Here is a 21,587-nt window from a genome sequence, read left to right on the forward strand (position 1 = left end):
AATTTATTTTATCATATTTGTGCATATGTTGTACCTGTATTAGCTAAGGCAATTTCAAATCGGGGTCCCAAAAATCGTTTGCTTTGCCTTCTTTGGGTGGTCTATTTGAACTGTACTCTATGTGAAATTAGTTGGTTGTGGGCCTGTGGTCTAGAGATTACAAATGGGCAGGCACTGACACATTTTGGGCACTCTGATTATGATGATGCACTGAATAATAATAATTACTCTATGTGTTTAGTGTTTGTGAGTGGCTTTGTTGAACCCACCCCTAAGACATAGCCTACTTTCATTGGTGGAAGCGAATTTGGCACTATTTATTTTATTTTAATGTCATATGAAATTATGTTTTTAGTCCTGGATTTTGAAGTTTCTCTGAACTGTCTAAGTGATCACAATCCTCTGGTAGTAGATTTTAAAATGTAACAAGTGAAAATATAACCCATGCACTTAGTTGCTCTTCTTTCTTTTAGTACTTTTAAAGGCCTAAGAATCAAATGGCAGCATGTTCACTCAAAAAGTTTCTGGAGAACATTTTCTCTGAAAACTCTGGTGCAATATATATGTGTCTGTCTCTGGATATTGCCCCTTGGATATTTTAGATATTTTGGTGACTATATTTTTTTAGTAAACATTATTTGTTTCTCTTTTTAAGTATAGGATGACACTATGGGGGTCATTCTGACCCTGGCGGCCGGTGGCCGCCAGGGCCACCGACCACGGGAGCACCGCCAACAGGCTGGCGGTGCTCCAACGAGCATTCTGACCGCGGCGGTTCAGCCGCGGTCAGAAGCGGAAAGTCAGCGGTCTCCCGCCGACTTTCCGCTGCTCGTTTGAATCCTCCATGGCTGCGGAGCTGAGGATTCTGACCCCCCCTACTGCCATCCTGTTCATGGCGGGAAAGCCGCCATGAACAGGATGGCGGTAGGGGGGGTCGCGGGGCCCCTGGGGGCCCCTGCCGTGCCCATGCCAATGGCATGGGCACGGCATGGGCCCCCGTAAGAGGGCCCCGCAAGGTATTTCAGTGTCTGCCTTGCAGACACTGAAATACGCGACGGGTGCTACTGCACCCGTCGCACCTTCCCACTCCGCCGGTTCGATTAAGAGCCGGCATCCTCGTGGGAAGGGAGTTTTTCCCTGGGCTGGCGGGCGGTCTTTTGGAGACCGCCCGCCAGCCCAGGGAAAAACTCATAATACCCTCCGCGGTCTTCTGACCGCGGAGCGGTATTATGGGAGGCCGCCCGCCATAATTAGAATCAGCCCCTATGTATTTGAAATTGTGTCATACAACAACATGTCATACAATCCAGCAACATATGACTCCCCTTCATTGTGTCGTTGGTGAACAACATGCAGCAATTAAGAGCATGCCTCTACAATATCCATATGTGGAGGTCTGCTACTTACCTGTTGCTCATACCTTTTCTAGCCCAGTTATTTAGCTTTAGTGAGTGACACAGAAGGATTAAGACATTTCACTGTGGATCATAAAATTCAAGCGAGTAGCCATAAAATTAAAATACCCCCCACTTCGAGTCAAAGATCTTTTGGCACCAAGCAAATGAAGCAAGTCATCACTACCCTCCCCAGAAAAGCTTTCTTGTCTCTTTTATCCAAGCATCTATCCAGTCAATCTTTCATCCTTTCATCCACCTGCCGATATCTACCATTTCACATTTACATTGTGTATCCATTCATTCTTTCTTCCATCATTCAGCCTGTCACCATTCCATCCATCCATTTATTTTTCTATCCATTCATCCACCCTTTCGCCAATCCATCTCTCTAGCCACCCTTTCACTTATCCATCCTTTCACCCATCCATCCACCCTTTACCTCCATCCATCCATCCACCCTTTCATTCCAACGATCCTTTCACCAAGCCATTAATCGTTTCACTCATCTATCTACTCTTCCACTCACTCATCCATTTACCCTTTCAGTCACCCATCCATCCTTTCACTCACTCATTAATCCACGCTTTCACTCATCTTTTCATCTTTTCACTCTCCCTTTTACTCATCCATAAATTCTTTGATATGATTTCATCAACCCTTTCAACCATCTATCCACCCTTCTTTTCACTCATCCACCCATTCTTTAATTCATCCATCCATCCTTTTATTCATGCTTCCATCCACCCTCTCTCACTCATTCATCCATTCTTTCAGTCATCCATCCTTTCCCTCATCATATCCCATCCATCCTTCTACTCACTCATCCATTCATCCTTTCTCTCATTGTCCATCCTTCCACCCTTTTATCCATCTATCCATTGATTCATCCACCCTCCCCTTCACTCATCCATCCATTCTTTCTCTCATCCATCCACCCTTTCATCAATCCAACCACCCTCCCTTTCATTCATCCTCCTTATATCCACACTTTCATTCATTCATCCATCTACCCATCCATCCTTTCACTCATCCACCCATCCACCTTTTCACGCACATTTATCCATCCTTCCTATCATTCACTCATTTTTGTCTGCTAAATTGCAGACAGAAGAGGCTCATCAAGAACTTCACCCTCTCTTTAGGCGCTAAAGTTGGAGGTTCATGATGCCCCAGCATCCATCCTTTTACTCATCCATAAATCCATCCTCTCATCCATCTATTACCCTTTCACGTCATCCATCCATTCACCCTGTTAATCCATCCATCCATCCATTCATTCATCCTTTCACTCACTCATGCATCCATACTTTCTCTCATCGTCCATTCACCCTTTCATTCATCCATCCATTCATCCACCCTCCTTTTTATTCATCCATCCATTCACTTATCCATCTATCGATCCGCACTCTTTTTCAGTATCACTCACTCACGCACCCACCCTTTCACATCATTTAGGAGCCTTTGTCTGCCGAGCTGCAGACAGAATAGGCACATCAAGAACTTCACCCCTGCTTCTGCTGCTAAAGTGGGGGTTCTTGATGCCTCTGGTTACATTAGCGAGAGCCTGACTGATAACTAACCTCTTCATAGGACCACACCCTTAAAAGGCCTGAAAAGGTTCTGGAGTCATTTGGACTATATATCAAAATGAAATAAAGACACAGGGCCTCTTTACGAGTTTGGAGGTCTCCAAACCGCCAAACTCGCGGTGATGGTAGGACCGCCACACTTCTGGCAATCTGACTGCCAGATTACAACACCGGCGGTCAGACAGCCAGGAGACCGCTGCCACTACCGGCATCACCGATCCTGGCAGGGTAAGGGAGCAAAGGCCAATTCTGCTACACGGCTTCCTCCGGAATGACCGGCAGAAATGTTGTAATATGACGTTTCCGCCGGTCAGCCCAGTAGAAACATCGTAATATGATGGGGTGAGGCTGCCAGGTTGAAGGCAGCCTCATCCCGTGACTTTGGCGGTCTGACGGTCGGACAGCCAAAGTCATAATGAGGCCCACAATGTTTAAGTCACAAAGGGACTTGTAAACCATGCACCCTTAAAAATACTCCTACTAAAGGGTGCAAATTTACCATTTTTTCACTATTCACAAACATTCCCAGAGGTATGCCTGGACGGTTGTGCCAGTCAGAGATTGCTAGGCACTTGACTAAGAATGTCATATAACATTGCATGCAGCCATTTACACAATACTTTGAATGTATCAGGGGATTTTTGGCAACGGCCAATTTCTAGAAAATGTGTGGTATTATGATGCGGTATTACCTCTGGTTACTCGATTACTGGATATTTGTTTCCTCTGGAGCATTACCAGATGGGTTGAATTGACTCGTTTTGGAATATGATGCAAGTGAGAGGGAAAAAGCTAATTTGGGTTTTAAATAAGGTGCTTATTTTCAACTTAATTCCGTGATTTCTGTAATGTTTGTGTTTTTTGTATTTGGTATTAAGCTTTGCGTTTACACTGTGGGCATACTGCCTGTTTAGTCCTACAGACTGCAGCACCTGGCTTCGAGCTAGTTGCTAAGCACCAGTTTCTTATGTTTATAGCTAACGTTAGTAGTTTATCCTGTAATCACACAGGGCGTCTGTGTCAAAGCAAGGGATGTAAAATGTAACTTCTAATTCTAATAAACATTTCACTCTGCAAAACCCTCTCCAAAACTGTGCTCCGAATTGGTACAAATTACCAGTTGATGTGTTTTTACACCTGGCACTATGTTTATCCAGATGTAGTCATGTAAACGTTGCTGGCACATGTGAGGATGTAGCGGTGTTAATGGTTCACGCTGTGACTGTGACTTTTGGCCGAGTGTTGTGCAATCATGAAGGTTTCAATTAAGTCTCAGGGTGGCAGCAATAGTTGGCCTGAAGTTAAAGGACTAGGTTATTAGGTTGGCAGTCTCTGAGAAACTCACCAATTACAGTAAAGTACTTTGTCAATGCGGGAACAAGGTGTAAACAGGCCTTTCCAAGGTGATATGTAGTAAAGTCATGACACTTGCTGTAGTGCAGAGAAATCCTAGCTATTACCTCAGACTAAATAGTGGATCTTGCACCTTAGGCCAATGGACCGACACAACATTAATTATAGGGGATGTCAGTGATGTATGTCACAATAATTCACAATAGGCATCAATAAACAAGAAATCAATAATCTAATTACACTGCAATGTCCACACCAGTTTAGGTTTATAAATTTAGGCCCATATTTATACTTTTTGTCGCAAATCAGCGCTAGGGCAGGTTTGCGTCAAAAAGTTTACCTCCGGCTAATGCCATTCCAACGCGTCAGCTGGGCACCTTATTTATGGAATGACATTAGACGACGCTGCGGCCTGGTTAGCGTCAAAATAAATGACTCTAACCGGTTAGCAGAGGCGTAGGGAAGAATGGGGTTTGTGTGTCAAAGAATGGTGCAAGTCAGGTTAGAGTCAAAAATATTGACTCAAACCTGACTAGCGTCATTTTTTGATGCACAACCCCCATGGAAATGACTCCTGTCTTAGCAAAGACAGGAGTCATGCCCCCCTGCCCAATGGCCATGCCCAGGGGACTTTTGCCCCCTGGGCATGGCCATTGGGCACAATGGCATGTAGGGGGGCCCAAGTTAGACCCCCCATGCCACTTTACAAAATAACAAAAAAAACTCACCTCTACTTACCGTAGATGGGTCCCCCCATCCATGGGTGTCCTCCACGGGAGGGCGAGGGTGGCAGTGGATGTCCCTGGGGGCAGGGAAGGGCACCTGTGGACTGCTTCCATGGTCAAAGACGAAATGAGCCCACAGGTGCCTTAACGTCTGCCCTGACCCAGGTGTTAAAAAATGACTCTAAACTGGTTTAAGTCCTTTTTTAAGGCCCTCCCATGTGCCATTTTTGCATGGGAGTATAAATAAGGCGCAAAGGCCTTAGAGTTATTTTTTGCCTTGGAATGCCTACCTTGCATCTCATTAACGCAAGGTAGGTTTCCACGGTAAAAAAATTACTTAAACTCCATAAATTTGGCACTAGACGGGTCTAGCGCCAAAGTATAAATATGGAGTTAAGTTCGTGCCGGATTTGCGTCAAATAAAATGACACAAATCTGGCGCAAAATAGTATAAATATGCCCCTTATTTCCCTATATTAACAATGCCAAAGTCACAAAAATAATTCTCAGACACAAATGATACACATAAAGAATCATCAATGGCTGATTAGAACGCCAAATATCTAAGTTTAATCAAAGCAAGTCAACAAATTAACTCAAGTGTTATGGCACAACTTAAGAACACAAAAATGTGCGCCAGTGAAATAATATACATTAAAGCAATAGATCAAAGAATGTCAATATAAATCAGGAGCATGTAAAGACAAACTCTCTCAATAACCTCTAATTAGCATTAACATGTTGGGCTTTATGTAAAAATTTTAGAAACACAAATTTAGAAAAACAAACTAACTCAGGTTATATCAAAAATAATAATAGTATTATTATGCAGCAATTAATTCACAAGGTGCTGGTACCTGCAAAACCAAAGACACATATGACAATTCACAATTTATACATTACCTACTAGATAACAACAGGAAGATCGCTTCAGTAAGGGGACACCATGAGTAGGAACTATCTATAAGTGCCCCAAGTCTACATGACTACAAAACTCCCCATTAATCTAACTCTGGAAATATCACTGGAAAGTCTCTGGAAAATCTCGTAAGGTCTGCCCAAATCTTCTCCTCTCTCGCTAAACCCACACTCAAGAATAAGTGACAGAACATTATATTAACTTTCACAAAACCCATGATTGGTCAGGACTTGGGGTGTTGTACATTTAGCCAATAAAACTAAGGTTAGATAACTAAATGTCCCACATTCATAGTACACTGAATTCTCATTTGACAATTTCTCATTGACGAAATCATTAGCTAAACACAATATATAACAATTTCTTCTTCTCTTCCATCTCGTCTGTGAATCCACTGTTCCAACTCGTCAGAATCTCAGGTTCAGGAAGAAACGTCTAACAATGCTGCATCTACTTCCATCCTTGAGGAAAAACCACACGTTTGTGACATTTTCTAAACAATAGGGCAGTCAAAGTGTGTCAATGGCCTAATAAATCTGACCTTGTAAGACATAACACAAAATCCCACTAGAGATAGCTGTTTACACGTCTATAAACTATTAAACACACTCTTTTTAAGTAAGCATCGAGAAAAATGAAAAAACACTCTATTACTACTAAAGTTAGCCTAAGTAGAATACGAAATGGATTATGGTGGCCATTTACAAAAGTCACCCGTCTTGTTAGCATTCATAAAAAAAAATCACTCATTAATTAATCAATAATCAGTACATTATTAATTATACATTTCATCAGCAAAATCTCTGCTCCTGCACACTCATGGATTATTGGAATTCACAATGAAAGTAGGTGTTACCAGAGGTACCAAGAAAAAATAAAACTAATGCATACCTTTCTTAATACTTGCCACAAAACAAATCCCATCAAACTGATGATGCTGTGATTTTTAGTGCAAAATTATGGGAAAAATTATGTTGTCTTCTTTTAATAGGAGAAATGCTATGAATAAAACAAAACTGATCTCCCTTAAGGCAGTTGCCTTTGTTTTACTGACTGGAATAATGCTATGGACACTAGTTTATTGACCCATAGTTTTGCACTCAATGGTATCCGCAGTAAAATGCCAGAGGTAACACCAAGCGCACAATTTCAGCCATTGCAATTTGCGGTCATCTCAAAAATGGGTCCAAATCCTATCTGCTACTATTTTCCCACTCCCACTCAGGGCTAAACTACTCTGCTAAGCTTCTGTCATGACAGAGCCAGTAACCCTAGTATGAGAACAAACTCATGTTTGCTTTCCAAAATTGTCCTACAAGTAATGGGTGTTTGCACCTCTGATTTATTGTAGATGAAATATGCACATGCTCTATTTGGGCACCATGGAATGTGGAATATCGTTATCATATTAATCATCATTCTGCGGTGTAAAAAGCAGGAATGGGTAAAATATGCCCTACCTTTAATTTGTAGCCCGGTCATGACCAGGCATGCTTCACCCCCCCTCCCACCCCCAAACAGATTATTTTTTCAAAGGAAAAAAAATTAACTGGGATTTAAATGTATACTATCAGTGGAAGGGGTTCTGCTAGCGACTAATGTAGATTCAACACATATATCATGGCCTGCTAGTATTAATTTAGGAAGTCTAGAAAGCATGATTTTACATTGGTATGCTAAAATTGGTGTCAAGGAATTCAGCTAAAAAAATGTAAGGAGTGTTTGAGCATTATTTTCGGAGAGTACATCTAACATTCATGTAAATGAGTATTGTAAACCTGTATTCCATGGATTAGAGTTACCATGTGCTTCAGGAAGTGCAACTGTCTTCAATTTCTGGGAGTAAGTGGGACACATATGTAATGGAGTATAGTCAACATTTTCCTGGTAGTACAGCTAATATTAGGGAAATGGTAGATTTTGCTTTTTTAAATCCTTCATATACTACCTTTTACACCTGTCTGCTTTAGTATGGTCTCCCCCCCAAAACGTTTATTCTCCCTGCCTGTTTAGCTCAGTTCTTTCTTTTTGGGTTCTGGGACTCTGTGCACTGTACCACTGCTAACCAGTGCTAAATTGTGTGTGCTCCCCCCCTTCTAACATGGAAAAATTGACGTATGTCTGATTGGCATATTTATTTACTTATAAATCTCAGGGGTTCTACTAGCGACTAAGGTAGCTATACCCAGGGCTGGTAAATTAAATGCTACTAGGCAGCATGCAGCACTTATTGTGCCACCAGTTTAAGTAGTCCCTTAAAACATATTTCATGCCTATCAGGGGCGTTCAGAAGAGGCCCGGGTGAAGGATATAAGGGAATATTGTCCTCGGTATGCAGAGAGTGCAGCAGAAGCTTAAAGGCTGCTCAGGCCCACAAGTCAGGGAATATACCACCGCTGCCGCGGGTTGAGGCTAAGTGATCTGAGTTAGGCCAGTACTAGGGTAGAAACAGGGTTGTGTTCAAGCCCAACTCACTGGCTAATGTGTATTGTGCATCTCCGTCACTTGGCAACATGGGTGGTAGCCCGCACTGAGGTTACTCCAAAGTCCTGGTGAGATGGGTTGCTGTGAGGCCGTTCTGAAGCCTTGAGGGGGTAAGCGGCAGGCCAAAACAAAGTAGTGCTGAAATCTTGGCTAGATAAGAGGTGTGGTGTAACAAAGCTGCATTGAAATGTTGGTTAGAAGAGTGGCAAGCTGCAACAAAGCCATGCTTGAGTTCTTTGATGTCCTGGTGACAGGTGCAGAACTGTGGGCAAGTAGGCAAGCCCTTGAAGTCACTCTTGGGGTGATGATTGAGTCTTGGGTTGCAGGGCAGAGATCAGCAGTCAGCATGGCAGCTCTGCAACACAGTTCCTGGAAACGTTCAGGCACAGCAAAGTGGGGATCCTCCAGCACAGCAGTCCTTACTTCAGCAGAGTTTCTTTGAGTCCAGAAGTGTAATGATTTTAGTGGGTCAGAGGCCCAGTACGTATACTAAAAAGTGACTTTGATGTGGGGGATGGCTTCAAAAGTGCACAGATCACCCCTTCAGCTCAGCCCTGGCTTCAGACTATCAGTGAGGGGTAATCAGCCCTTTGTGAGGTCTCTGGCCACAACCCTTTGAGATGCAATTGGGAGTCCTTCCCAACCTCCTCCCCAGGAAGACCTATCAGTATGCAGATGCAGTTGAGTATCCTCTGTTATGGATGTCTAAATGGAATGCACAAGTGTAGCTGTCACCTAAACCAGGCCAGAAGTATATTGGAGATGGGTTGTAGACATACAGGGCAGTGACAGCCGGGAAATGGCCGCTTTCTAAAAGTGTAATTTAAAAAATAGTAATGTTAAATCCTATTTTACTGGTAAAAAGGTTTAATCGTGACCATTCCAATGATGCTTAACATGATGCAGCTACTCCTCCCAGATCAGAAATTACAGATTCAACGTATTATGAGGAATTCACACAGCTGGCTATGAGAGGGGCAGGCCTCACAATAATGAACAATGACTTTGGGAGTTTTTCATTACCAGGACATGAGGGACTGGAGGATACATGTCCTGCTTTTTACTTACATAGCACCCTGTCCTATGGGCTACCTATGGCCTACCTGAGGTGACTTATATGCAAGAAAAGGCAAGTTTAAGGCTTGACAGGGGTTTGAATGCCAAGCCAGGGTGGCAGTGAAACTGCACACACAGGCTCTGCAGTGGCAGGCCTGAGACATGTTTACAGGGCTACCTAAGTGGGGGGCACAACCAGTGCTGCAGACCCACTAGTAGCTATTAGTTTACAGGCCCTGGATATATGGTATACCACTTTACAAAGGACTAACATGTAAAGTAAATATGCTAATTGTGGACACCCCAATCTCACCATGTTTTAGGGGAGTAGCACATGCACTTTAGCACTGGTTAGCAGTGGTTAAGTGCTCAGAGTCCTAAGGTTAACAAAAAGGTACAGCAACAAAACAAGAGGTAAAGGCAAACAGTCTGGGGTAAAACCACCCTAAAGATGCCAGTCTGACAGTTACATTATTACATTTAATAATACCTTGGGTTTGGGAGCAGGTGGAAATTTCATGTTTGGTGTCTAGGGAATTGTAATTTAAAATCCTCTTTAACACTAACGTCGGATTTCAAATCAAAATTCTGAAAATGCCACTTTTAGAAAGTTGACTTTTTCTTGTCCAAACAATTTGGAGTGTTTCCTGGGTCAAATGACCAGGCATAGTTGGTAGTTTGCCTTTGTGTATTCCTCCCAGACAGTCAAAAAATAGAAGGATTAGGTGTTGGGAGGGGTGGAGCTCTACATGCCCCCACTTGCACTTCAAAGACACTGCCTCAGTTCACACACAAAAAGAAATTCACACCAGCCTTTTGTGAGTCCAGACATCCTGGAACCAGCACAGGGAGGCAGGAAATTCCAGACACTTTTGTGGGGTGAAAAGTTTTTCCACTTCAAAGTTGGCACCATGTATAAAATTAGAACCCTCAGACCAAATGTTAAGTTCATTTCTGGACCTGTGGAGGACTATCAGATGTCCTGCTTCCCATGGCCTGCAGTGTACTTCAGAGGATTGCCCTGCTGCACTAAGAGGACTGCTCTGCTACCTGAAGCTTGCCCTGTACCCTCAGAGGACTGCCCTGCTGTTTGAAACTTGCTTCTCTGTTTGAACCCAAGACTTCCAGAGTGACCCCAAGGGCAATTTGGCCCATTGACGCATCCAGAGTGAGCCTTGTGCCTCCTAGTGGTACCCCTCCAGTCCTGGACCCTTGGAAATGGCAGTAAAGATGCACAGATAGCCCAACTCCAAAACTGGGAACTTAGAAAATATTCTGCGAAAAAGTGCCCTTCGAACCAAGAGGCGACCAGGACACACCTGCTCGCCAATCCACCCCAGGTGCATTACCATTGGCCTAACTTTGCAGTAGCATCTGCTCTGTTCTTCTACACAGCAGCAAAACCTGGTCAGCAGCTTAAAGACTACTTGCTTAAGGGGTATCAGGACTCGTGGAGCCATCGTTGTCCATGGCTTTCTCCCGCTGGAGATTTTCATCTCAGAAGAATGAGATTAAGTCCCAACGAAGAAGTCCTCACTGGGACTTCGTCCCGCATTTTCCTGACAATTGCACTACCTCCTCGGATACCACTGGCTGCCTTGCCCCTCTGAACTTCACCTTCTCAAAACATTTTTTCCCAAAATTTCAAAAGTCCGAATGTAAGCGAGACCAGGCCTAAGCCACTTTGTGTGTACAAACTGCACTCCATCAGTCATCCATAACTTCTGTCTTTGCTCCAATCTCACACAACTAGATGTCTGCGATTAGCGATTTGATCTTGTAGGCACTATTTTTCACTTACATTGTCTTAAATTCATAACTCTGGTTCCGCGGATTGGATTTTTATTGTTTTGATGTTAAATCATTTATTATATTTACTCTATATTTGTAAATTGGTGTGAGATTTTTATTGTGCTGTGTTTCACTTTAATACTGTTTAAATACTGCATAATACTTTACACATTGTGTCTCAGTTGAGCCTGACTGCTTTTGTGTGAAGCTACCAGAGGGTTAGGCACAGATAAATTTAGGGATTCTTTGTGGTTCACCCTGACAAGGACTGTGGCTGTTGATTGAAGATGGATATATCCCTCTTTCTTCAGTGAGGCATGTCAAATCATGGGATTTGTTGTACAATCCTAGTGCGACAATGATATGACACAATCACACGCCTTGCAATAATTTCAGAATAAAATGTTATTTTGGCCACTACCACCACTATAACCATATGATCTTGATGCACCACAAATAAATACCTAGAAGTTCACTATTTTGTCTCTGAAAAGGCCTTACTGATCACTAGCCAAAAAGTTGTTAAAGCAGGGCACATTTACAGCATGTGAAGCAGGTCAGCTCTATCTTCAGATCACTCAAGGCATGAAAATACCTTACTTAGTGGTATTCCATACCTTACAATGGAATGGCACTAACCCCCCCTCTGAGATATGTGAAGCAATGTTTTTCAAAATCCTTCAGCATAACTTGCTACTCCTTGAAGGCTTATTAATATATCGTCCACCCGGACCGCCTTCTAATTTTATTCAGAATTGGACAGATCTGTTAGAACCCACTAAGGCCATCATATTAGGTCACTTCAACATTCACTTTGATGAGATTCATAATCCTTTTATTATAGAATTTAAAATCTCATGTCGGCCCTAGATTGGGAATTAAAGGTACACAATTAGCGGGACATTTGATAGATGGGATTTTTGCCCGCACCAAGGACCAGCTGGCATTGTTGAATGCCCCTTTAGGCTGGACGGATCATTTTCTACTGACTTTTAAATTTATGGCTGGCCTGCTCCCCCAGGTACCTAAACACAATAGAAAATTGATCAGGCACTGGAAGCATGTTAAAAAAGAGCAGTTAGTGCACGCTCTGGAAGAAGGATGGTACAGGGCCAACAAGCTGTCCCTGGCACCTCTGGGTAGTTTTAATCAGGGAATCACCATTGCTAGGAATCAATTGCTCCCCCATAAGGTCTATGATTCACGTAATAATAAAAAGCCCAGTCAACCTTGGTTTACTAAAGACCTCAAGCTCCTCCAAAGAAAGTATTGCCAACAAGAGCGGCTCTGGAAATTTAATACAACTTTAACGGAGAAAGACAAATTAAATATTGCTCTCAAAAACTATAAAGAAGCAAGTACTAAAGCTAAATCTGAATTCTATACCTCAAAAAATAAAGAGGCCTCCAACTTTTTAAGGTGATCAATGCGCTGACTTCCCCTCAAATTTTGCCTGAACTGGAGAATTCACAGGAATTCTGCAATAAAGTAGCTATGCACTTTGAAAACAAAATCCTACAAATTTATGCTAACGTCATCCCCTGTGAGGAGAGAGCGGGCCATCCCATTATGGCTCACACGGACTCCAGTACAAGCCACCTCACTCTATCCAATTTTCAAACTCTTCCCCCAGACAGAATTAATAAGATGATGTTTGAAATCAAATCAGGCTCTCCCTTGGATCCCTGCCCTCCTTCTATTATACAATTGGCCCCCGACTTTGTTTCCTCAGCCCTAGCTCCATTCTTTAAGGCGGTCCTTACATCTGGGGTCTATCCAGCATCTTGGAAGGAGGCTACAGTAATCCCTCTGAAAAAGAAGCAAAGTGGAAACAGCCAGGACCTTAATAACTTGCGTCCCATTGCCCTTCTTCCCTTTCTGGTGAAGATTTTCGAAAAACACATTAACAAGGAATTAGTAAACTTCCTATTAGAATCTAGAGGACTAGATGCCTCCCAACACGGTTTCAGGAAGGCACATAGTACAGAGTCGGCCCTCATTAACTCCTCGGACTCCATCCGGAGAATGGTGAACGAAGGGCAAGGGGCTATTCTGACCTTATTAGACCTGTCCGCGCCTTTCGATACTATCGCTCCGCAATTTTTGCTAGCCTGCCTACATCAAGCAGGCATTAAAGAGCAGGCTCTTAAGTTACTGGAATCTTTTTTGACAAACAGGTGGACCACGGTTAGCTGTGGAGACTTCATATCCCCAGCCTACCTACTATCCTGTGGTGTCCCTCAGGGCTCATCACTTAGTCCCACTCTGTTCAACTTGTATGTTGCCCCGTTAGCCAATTTGATTCAATCGTTTGGTTTCAGACCTACTTCCTATGCAGACGACTCCCAATTGATCATCCCAGTTAACAAAAACTGGGAGGAAGTGGCTGATCGTTTCAATTAATGCATGCAGGCAGTCAATAGTTGGATGAAGTCTAACTGGCTCAAATTAAACTGTGACAAAACCGAAATACTTTGCTTTGGACTAGGAAGTGAACCGTGGAATTTTCGTTGGTGGCCGACCAACTGCGGCACTCTCCCAGTCCCTACTACCGCCACAAGGAATTTAGGGGTCATCTTTGACAATTGTCTCTCTTTTAGACTACATGTCAACCATATTGTGAAAACGTGTTTTTGGATACAAAAAATGCTAAAGAAAGTCTTCCCCTACCTTCAAAGGGAATAGAAAATTACAGTTACCTTGGCATTGGTGATGTCCAAAATGGACTACTGCAATGCCCAGTTGCTCAATATAGACAAATCCTCTCTGAACAAGCTACAGCTGATCCAGAATACGGCTGTTAGAGCTATCCTGAACCTCCCTCGCTCAGCTTCGGCTAGTGACAGTTTAAAACAACTGCACTGGCTTCCACTGGCCCAGCGAATTATTTTCAAAACCCTATGTTTGACTCATAAAGCAGTTCATGGAATCGGATCCAATTATCTGGTTTCTAAACTATGCTGGTATAGACCCAAGCGGCCTCTTCGCTCATCAGGAGCCTGTAGAATTTAGGCCCCCCGCACTAACAAAGCAAAATGGGGAGATAAAGCCTTCTCGGTGGCCGCAGCAATCTGTTGGAATTCTCTTCCCTTGACAATCAGGAAGGAACAAAATCTTTAAACTTTTAGGAAGTTAGTCAAATCCTGGCTATTTCCGCGCTAACTGCCTTCTTCTGCTTTCTCTCCCTCCCAGCGGACGCGTCTTTTAACTTTTTTGCTAGCGCTTCGATGCTTCGGCCGGAATGCGCTTCATAAATACAAAATACAAATACAAATACTTTCATACTTTGTCATCTCCTTGGGATACTGTAGAATTCCCTGAATTACATCTACTTAACATTGACATTTGCCTAGACATCCATTGGTGAATAATCTAATGCCAACAGAGTGATGGCATCATTTTGACCTTCATTTTTGCAGTGAATGCCTATTTTTTTATCATGTTCAAAATTGACCATATACCCAGCCCCTTGGACAACCTGTGCCATCCCTCTTGCCGTGCACAACCTTTGAATGTGCGCATCTGGAGTTTTGGTTGCAGGGCCTGGCAACCCAAGCCCCTGCTTTGCACACCCTTTGGCCATATGTAGCATGGGCTTAGAAACAGGTCCTGGCCTCAGGTATCCAACCCCTAACAATGTAAGAAAGAAGTTTAATAGGAGGTAGGCATGTGGGCCCTTCAACAACCTTCCATCTACTGGGAACCAAGCATACTGTTGTAGTACTGGACTCTATCATGATAGCAAGCCAAAGCAGTGCAACACCTGCTCAGGGGAGGTGGTGTGGATTAGTACTATACTCCACAGCTAAGAAACAAACAACCCAATAAATCATTATCTAGCCAGTGGTTTTACTACTAAAAAGAAAAGGAATATAATTATTATCACATAACTTATTACTATGCATCAGTGTGCAAATATTTAGAAGACTGCTGGTAGAAATACAGATGGTGACACTCTCCTAAACATCCTTACTCTTGGAAGCCTTGAACCTTAAGACCACTATACCCCACCTAAATTAGATACAATGTACACCAGTGTAGTTATCAAAAGGGTGGCCTCCTGGCTTTGTCGCTTTGTCAGGAAATCATCACATTCAGAAAATCAGAAACATATTGTAACTGATCAATACAACATTAAAACTGCAAGTAGTGATACCAGCTTTCAACATTAAAACTGCAAACAGTGATACCAGCTTTCAATTACACTTATTATAACATTGAATGTCTCACTGTTAACCAAGTGATAATCGATAAACATTCCCCAGACCATCAACACATACAAAGAATCATCATCAAATTTGTCATTGTCAACAAAGCATTACAATGTCAACAAATATCACAAGTCTTTTTTATTTTCAACATTCTGCAACCACAGCCTTAGTACCCACCTACAAAGAAACTCACAACCCAGACCCACGAAGCAATGCACAAGCTGTAGGAGTATTTGGAATTGTCTACAAACTCTCATGGGGTCACCAATTTAAACCCCTGGGAAATTTAGGGCAACTTTTGCAAAAGCTTTAGTGGGGCTCCTGTGGGGACTAAAATATTCTGGCAACCCCACTAACATTTAAGAACATGCCCCACCTCGCTGGGGCACCACAAGTAGAATATGCAAATCTAAAAGCCTCTCTGCAAGGGCTTACAGGATGCACTGCTAATTACTATGTATTAATTTCCAAATATGTACCAGTGGAGGTGGAAACACCTTTGGTAACACTCTCTGTTAGAAATAGGGTTTCTGTTTGGCAGAAGTATGCAACCTGTCCAAGCAGGAACCACAATCCTACTCAGGCTAAGTCAAATGCACGACAGAAAAGAACCTGTGCTCAACCTCTGGTAGCTTGGTATAGAGCAGGCATGTTTAACTTAAGAGGCAATGTGTAAAGTATTTGTGCTACACAACACACAGTAACACAATGAAGGCACCACGAAAAGATTTCACACCAGGTTAGAAAAATAGATTATGATCTTATAAATATATCAAGACTAAAATTACAAAAGACCAAGAGGTAGAAGTTGAGACATGATTTTTGTAAAGAATAAAAAGGTCTGCAGCACTTAGAAGAAATAGGTGCCAATAGGGGTTATCTGCTTGTGCTGGACCGGGGCAAAGTCAAGAGTTGAGGCTGCCCGCGATGGAGCACAGGCCGGATACAGGAGCCACGCACACCTGCTGTACACAGTGCATGGATCCTGGTCACAACAGCAAGATGCAGGGTGCAGCCGAGAGATGCGTCAGTGTTAACCCTGCAGTCGATGTGATGCATTGATTTTTCTTCATGCAGTGGCGGCGATGCATTTGTTTCTAAGACAATGCACTGAGCCAAGAAGTGTTTGTTCAGTAGACAATACACTAGGGGCCAGATGTAGCAACGGTTTTTCACTTCTTCACTTTTTCACTGTTTGCGACGTGCAAAACCCACATCGCGATGCCCTATTACCGTTTTGGGAGTCGGTAACCTGGTTACCGACTCGCAAAACGGGACTGTGAGTAGCAAATAGGAAGGGGTGTTCCCCTTCCTATTTGCGAATCGCAACGCGATGCTGCATTGCTTTGTGACCGCGAACGCGGTCGCAAAGCAATCACAGTTACCACCAGTGTCACACTGGCGGTAACCCATTCGCAAAAGGGAAGGGGTCCACATGGGATCCCTTCCCCTTTGTGAATGGCCTGGAAAACATTTTTCCAGAGCAGGCAGTGGTCCTCTGGACCACTGCCTGCTCTGAAAAAATGAAACTGAAACGTTTCATTTTTTCTTTCTGTAATGGATCTCGTTTTCCTGTGAGTGCTGCGAGTCGCAAGGGGGTCACAAATTGCAACCCACCTCATTAATATTAATGAGGTGGGCCTTTGCGACCCCCTTGCGAGTCGCAGATGGTTTCAGGGACACCATCCTGCATCCTGAATTGCGAGTCACAAATTGCGAGTCGCTCTGACTCGCAATTTGCGAGTCATAATTCAGGACATACGTACATCTGGCCCTAGGTTACACCGTTGGTAATGCAATGGTTCCAATGCATTGGTTCTTTAGGCAAAGCACTGGCTCAGATTGCGATGCACCAATTCTGCTCCCACAACTATGATGATGCGTTGTTTCTGTTTCCAGCAGACAGGAGATGTGACAGGTCAGGTGGAGGAAACTCATGGGTCCACTTCCAATCGGCCAGGCACAGGAGCAGGTGGTGAGACCTTGATATCTCTGAGTCTCAAGCAACAGGAGGCAAGCCAGCAAGCCCTTGGAGATCTTTCTGGATTCCAGGCAGGGCCCAGTTCTCCCTCAGCAGTGTTAGAGAGCAGCAGGCAGCAGGGCACCACAGCAGAAAACAGTTCTTCCAGAGCAGCAGTTCTGCAGGGTGATAGTCCTTGCAGCAACACAGCAGTTCTTCTGACAGAGGTTCATTATAGGTCCAGAAGTGACTGAACTGGTAAGGTCAGAGACCCAGTACTTATACCAGTTGTGACTTTAAATTGGTGGTGACTTCAAAGGAGGGTCTTTGAAGTGCAATGGCAGACCTGAGGCATGTTTAAAGGGCTACTTGTTGGGTGGCACAACCAGTGCTGCAGGCCTACTAGTAGAATTTAATTTACAGGCCCTGGGCATAGATAATTCTCCCCACTAGAGGATAACAGATAAATTAAATACCCCAAGTGTGCATGACCCAATGTTACCATGTTTTAGGGAAAAAACACATGCACTTTAGCACTGATCGGCAGTGGTAAAGTGCTCAGAGTCCTAAGACTAACAAAAAGAATCCGCAAAAAGAGAATACAGGCAAAAGGTTTGGGAGAAAACTTCTCTAAGGCTGACAGATTTAACACTCTCCTAACAAGCAACACCACTAGTGAGCCATGAACCTCAAGACACCCTCACAGGAGCTGTGTCACAATCCCACCGATATCTTTCACAACATGATTGCAAAATCATACATCAATTTTGATCCCTAACCTTCACATATGGACTTCATGGATACAGTTGCCACCACTACAACCAACACCAATCACAGACTGAACCTTCTCTCCACCGAGGACACCAGTACTGCCATGAAATCTATCCACAAGGGAGCCCCCAGAGACACAACATCTTTCATTTTGGCAGTAAAAAGATCAGCCAGGAACTCAACATTCTACTCAACAGCTTCTTCACCAATTCAAACTTCCCCGAAACATGCTGGAGTAAAAACACTACTCAAAAAAACCACCACAGACCCAAGTACACTAAAAAATATCGACCAATCTCCCTGCTCTCTTTCCCAGCTAAAATACTGGAAAAAACATCAACAAGCAACTCATGACCTACATGGAATAGAACCACCTACTCCGTGCCACTCAGTCCTGCTCCCGCAGCAATTACAGCACTGAGACCACTCTGGTTGCAGCCACGGATGACATCTATACCCTCCTCAATTGAGAAAAAACAGCAGCTCTGATCATTCTCGGTCTCTCCCTCTATGCTTCGATACTGTATTCCACCACAAACTGACCAAAAGACTCCACCATATCAGCCTCCTTCCTCACCAGAAGATGGCCAGAAGAATCTAAAGGATTCACATACCTCTTTTCACCTCTGAACCAAAAGGCATCACCGGCAGGGACCCCCTAAGAATCATTCCTCAACCCAATGCTTTTTAACACATATATGACCCTGCTAGCCAACATTGTCAGATTCCACAATCTCAACATAAGGTCCTACACAAGCGACACCCAGGTCATCCTCTGACTCATCAACAACCCCACCACTATCAAAACCAATTTCCACAGATGTATGACAAGCTTCGATCACTGGATGAAAGAAAACTGCCTGCAGCTAAACACAGACAAGACTGAAGTTGACTGAAGTTCTGATCTTCCGCAAGAGCGGCAACACATGGAACAACTCCAGGTGGCCTTCATAACTAGGACCCACACCCACTACCTACTAACATGCCAAAAACCTCAGAAACATCGACAACAGGCTCACCATGGAATCACAAATTAGCACTGTCTCCTCCTCCTGCTTCTTTACTCAACGCATGCTACATAAGATTTTCAGGTGGCTACCCCCGACACAAGGAGCACTCTGACACAGGCCCTCATCACCCATAGACTAGACTACAGCAAAGCCCTCTACATAGGAATCGCCTAGCACCTCTTACAAGGACTTCAGACCTTACAGAACGTCTCAGCCACTCTCATCCTCAACGTTCCCTGACGATCCCACACCACACCATACCTCAGGCAACTTTACTGGTTCCCCGTGCAGAAGAAGTGTGTATTCAATATGCTGACCCACAAACACCAACCTCTACACAATCAAGGACCTGCCAACATTACCCACCACCTGAATTTCCACCAACCATCAAGAAGGCTACCCTACACCTCCCTATCGTTTGCCAACACTCCAGCATTCCATCGAAGTAGAAGTGGAGGATGTGCTTTCTCCCACATAGCAGCAAAAGCCTGGACCAGCACTCCCATGCATCTACAGGCCAGTACCTCTCATCAAGAATTCCATAGAGCCCTCAAGGCCTGGCTATTCGAATGAGCCGCTGATACCTGCAAGTGCCTAGACACCCTCAAAGGTGATTACTCATGCTTTACAAATCCTGTTTGATTGATTGATTGAATAATATCCCCCACATATACTAGAGACAGTATAATAGGGTATAGTTATTAGAAGGCAGGCCTACTAGCTTTGTCAGGATGTTACTACGCCCATAAACACAGAAACATACCATAACAGAGTGATGCAACATCATTAAAATTACTACAGATGGTACCACTGTACAATGACATTCATTAGAACATAGAATAACTCACTTTTTACCTGGTGACAGCAAATAGATCAGTCTAATAGTCTTCATTAAAGCATAGACTTCATCACAGTGATTTTTTTAATTGTGAATAGAGCACTACAAATTCAATAAAATCTAAGCATGAGCCTTTCTTCTACTTTCAACATACTTCAAGCCCAGCTTTTGGACCCACTAACAGAAATCCCCCACAACCTAGATAGTCTGTGCAAAATACCAAGCTCTAGAACTAGTTCAAATCAATACGTTGATTTCGGGGGTTTATGCCATAAAAACACAAGAAAAACAACATTTTCTAATAAAAAAGAAAAAAAAAACATATCACAGATCTTCATGTAGCATTAAACAGTATTGGTGAAAATTACAAAAACATTTCACAATCCATTTCATAGATAAAACACATTGTTCTGATTGCCAAAAAAATTGTAAGATTCAAGCCCCCGCTTCTTCCTTCTCATCAATATATAATACAAACTTTATTTAAGCAAACCGATTGTTAGAAATGGGGTCTTTGGTTGGCAGTCTGGTTACCCCCCCTGTCCAAGCAAGGAGCCTCACTCCAGGGTAAAAGAGAATCACCTTCAACTAATCCCTACTTACCCCCTTGGTAACTTGGCACAAGCAGGAAGGCTTAACTTCAGAGTGCTAGGTGGAAAGTATTTGTACCAACACACACAGTAACTTAATGAAAACACTACAAAATGACACAACACAGGTTTAGAAAAATAGAGAACATTTATCTAAACAAAACAAGACCGAAACGACAAAAATCCACAATACACAAGTTAAGTTATCAATAAAAATGCAGAAAGAGTCTTCATGTAATTTTAAACACAACGCTAACGCTGTAAGTGTGAAAATGTACCAGAGTGCGTGAAAAATAACCCCACATGGGAAAGTGTGCATCAAAAAGGGCTTGCGATGCGTCTATATCACTCACGAGCGAGACCTTGCGTAATTTCTCCTTCAGTCAGGTCGGCGTGCGTTGTTTCTTCTCTCTGCAGGAGAACGATGCTTCGATCCAGTCAGCACTCTTGGGTCCAGACAGGCCTTGTGTCATTTTTACATGCCCAGCGATGTTTGCGTCAGAAAACCAGCGGCACAATGATGCAAAAACCACACAGCGCAGGTTGCGATCTCACCGTCTCCATCAGCGATGCTGCACGTCGTTTCTCCAGCCGTGGGTGTCGATCTTCCAGTCGCGTTGCAGGCGAGCGTCGATTTTCAGCCACGAAGCCGGCGGTGGGTTGATTTTTCAGCCACAGATCACTGTTGCGTCGATCTTTTCCCCGCATGGCGGTCAGTGTGTGGATTTCTCACTCTTGGGCTGCCAGCTTCTCTTTTCAGGGTCACAGGAACCGGATGGGAACCACTTGGCAGAGTAGGAATCTCAGCAGAGGCTCCAGGTGCTGGCAGAGAGAAGTCTTTGCTGTCCCTGAGACTTCAAACAACAGGAGGCAAGCTCTAAATCAAGCCTTTG

The 21,587-nt window shown here is 43.5% G+C and overlaps 1 protein-coding gene across 1 annotated transcript in view; it reads left to right on the plus strand.

Moving 5' to 3' along the window:
• NALCN (sodium leak channel, non-selective) overlaps nucleotides 1–21,587 on the plus strand; it is a 2,264,872-nt gene that overhangs the window by 284,633 nt on the left and 1,958,652 nt on the right. The window lies entirely within an intron of this gene.

Source organism: Pleurodeles waltl, chromosome 8 (genome assembly GCF_031143425.1).
Source record: "Pleurodeles waltl isolate 20211129_DDA chromosome 8, aPleWal1.hap1.20221129, whole genome shotgun sequence".
Classification (NCBI taxonomy): Eukaryota; Metazoa; Chordata; class Amphibia; order Caudata; family Salamandridae; genus Pleurodeles; species Pleurodeles waltl.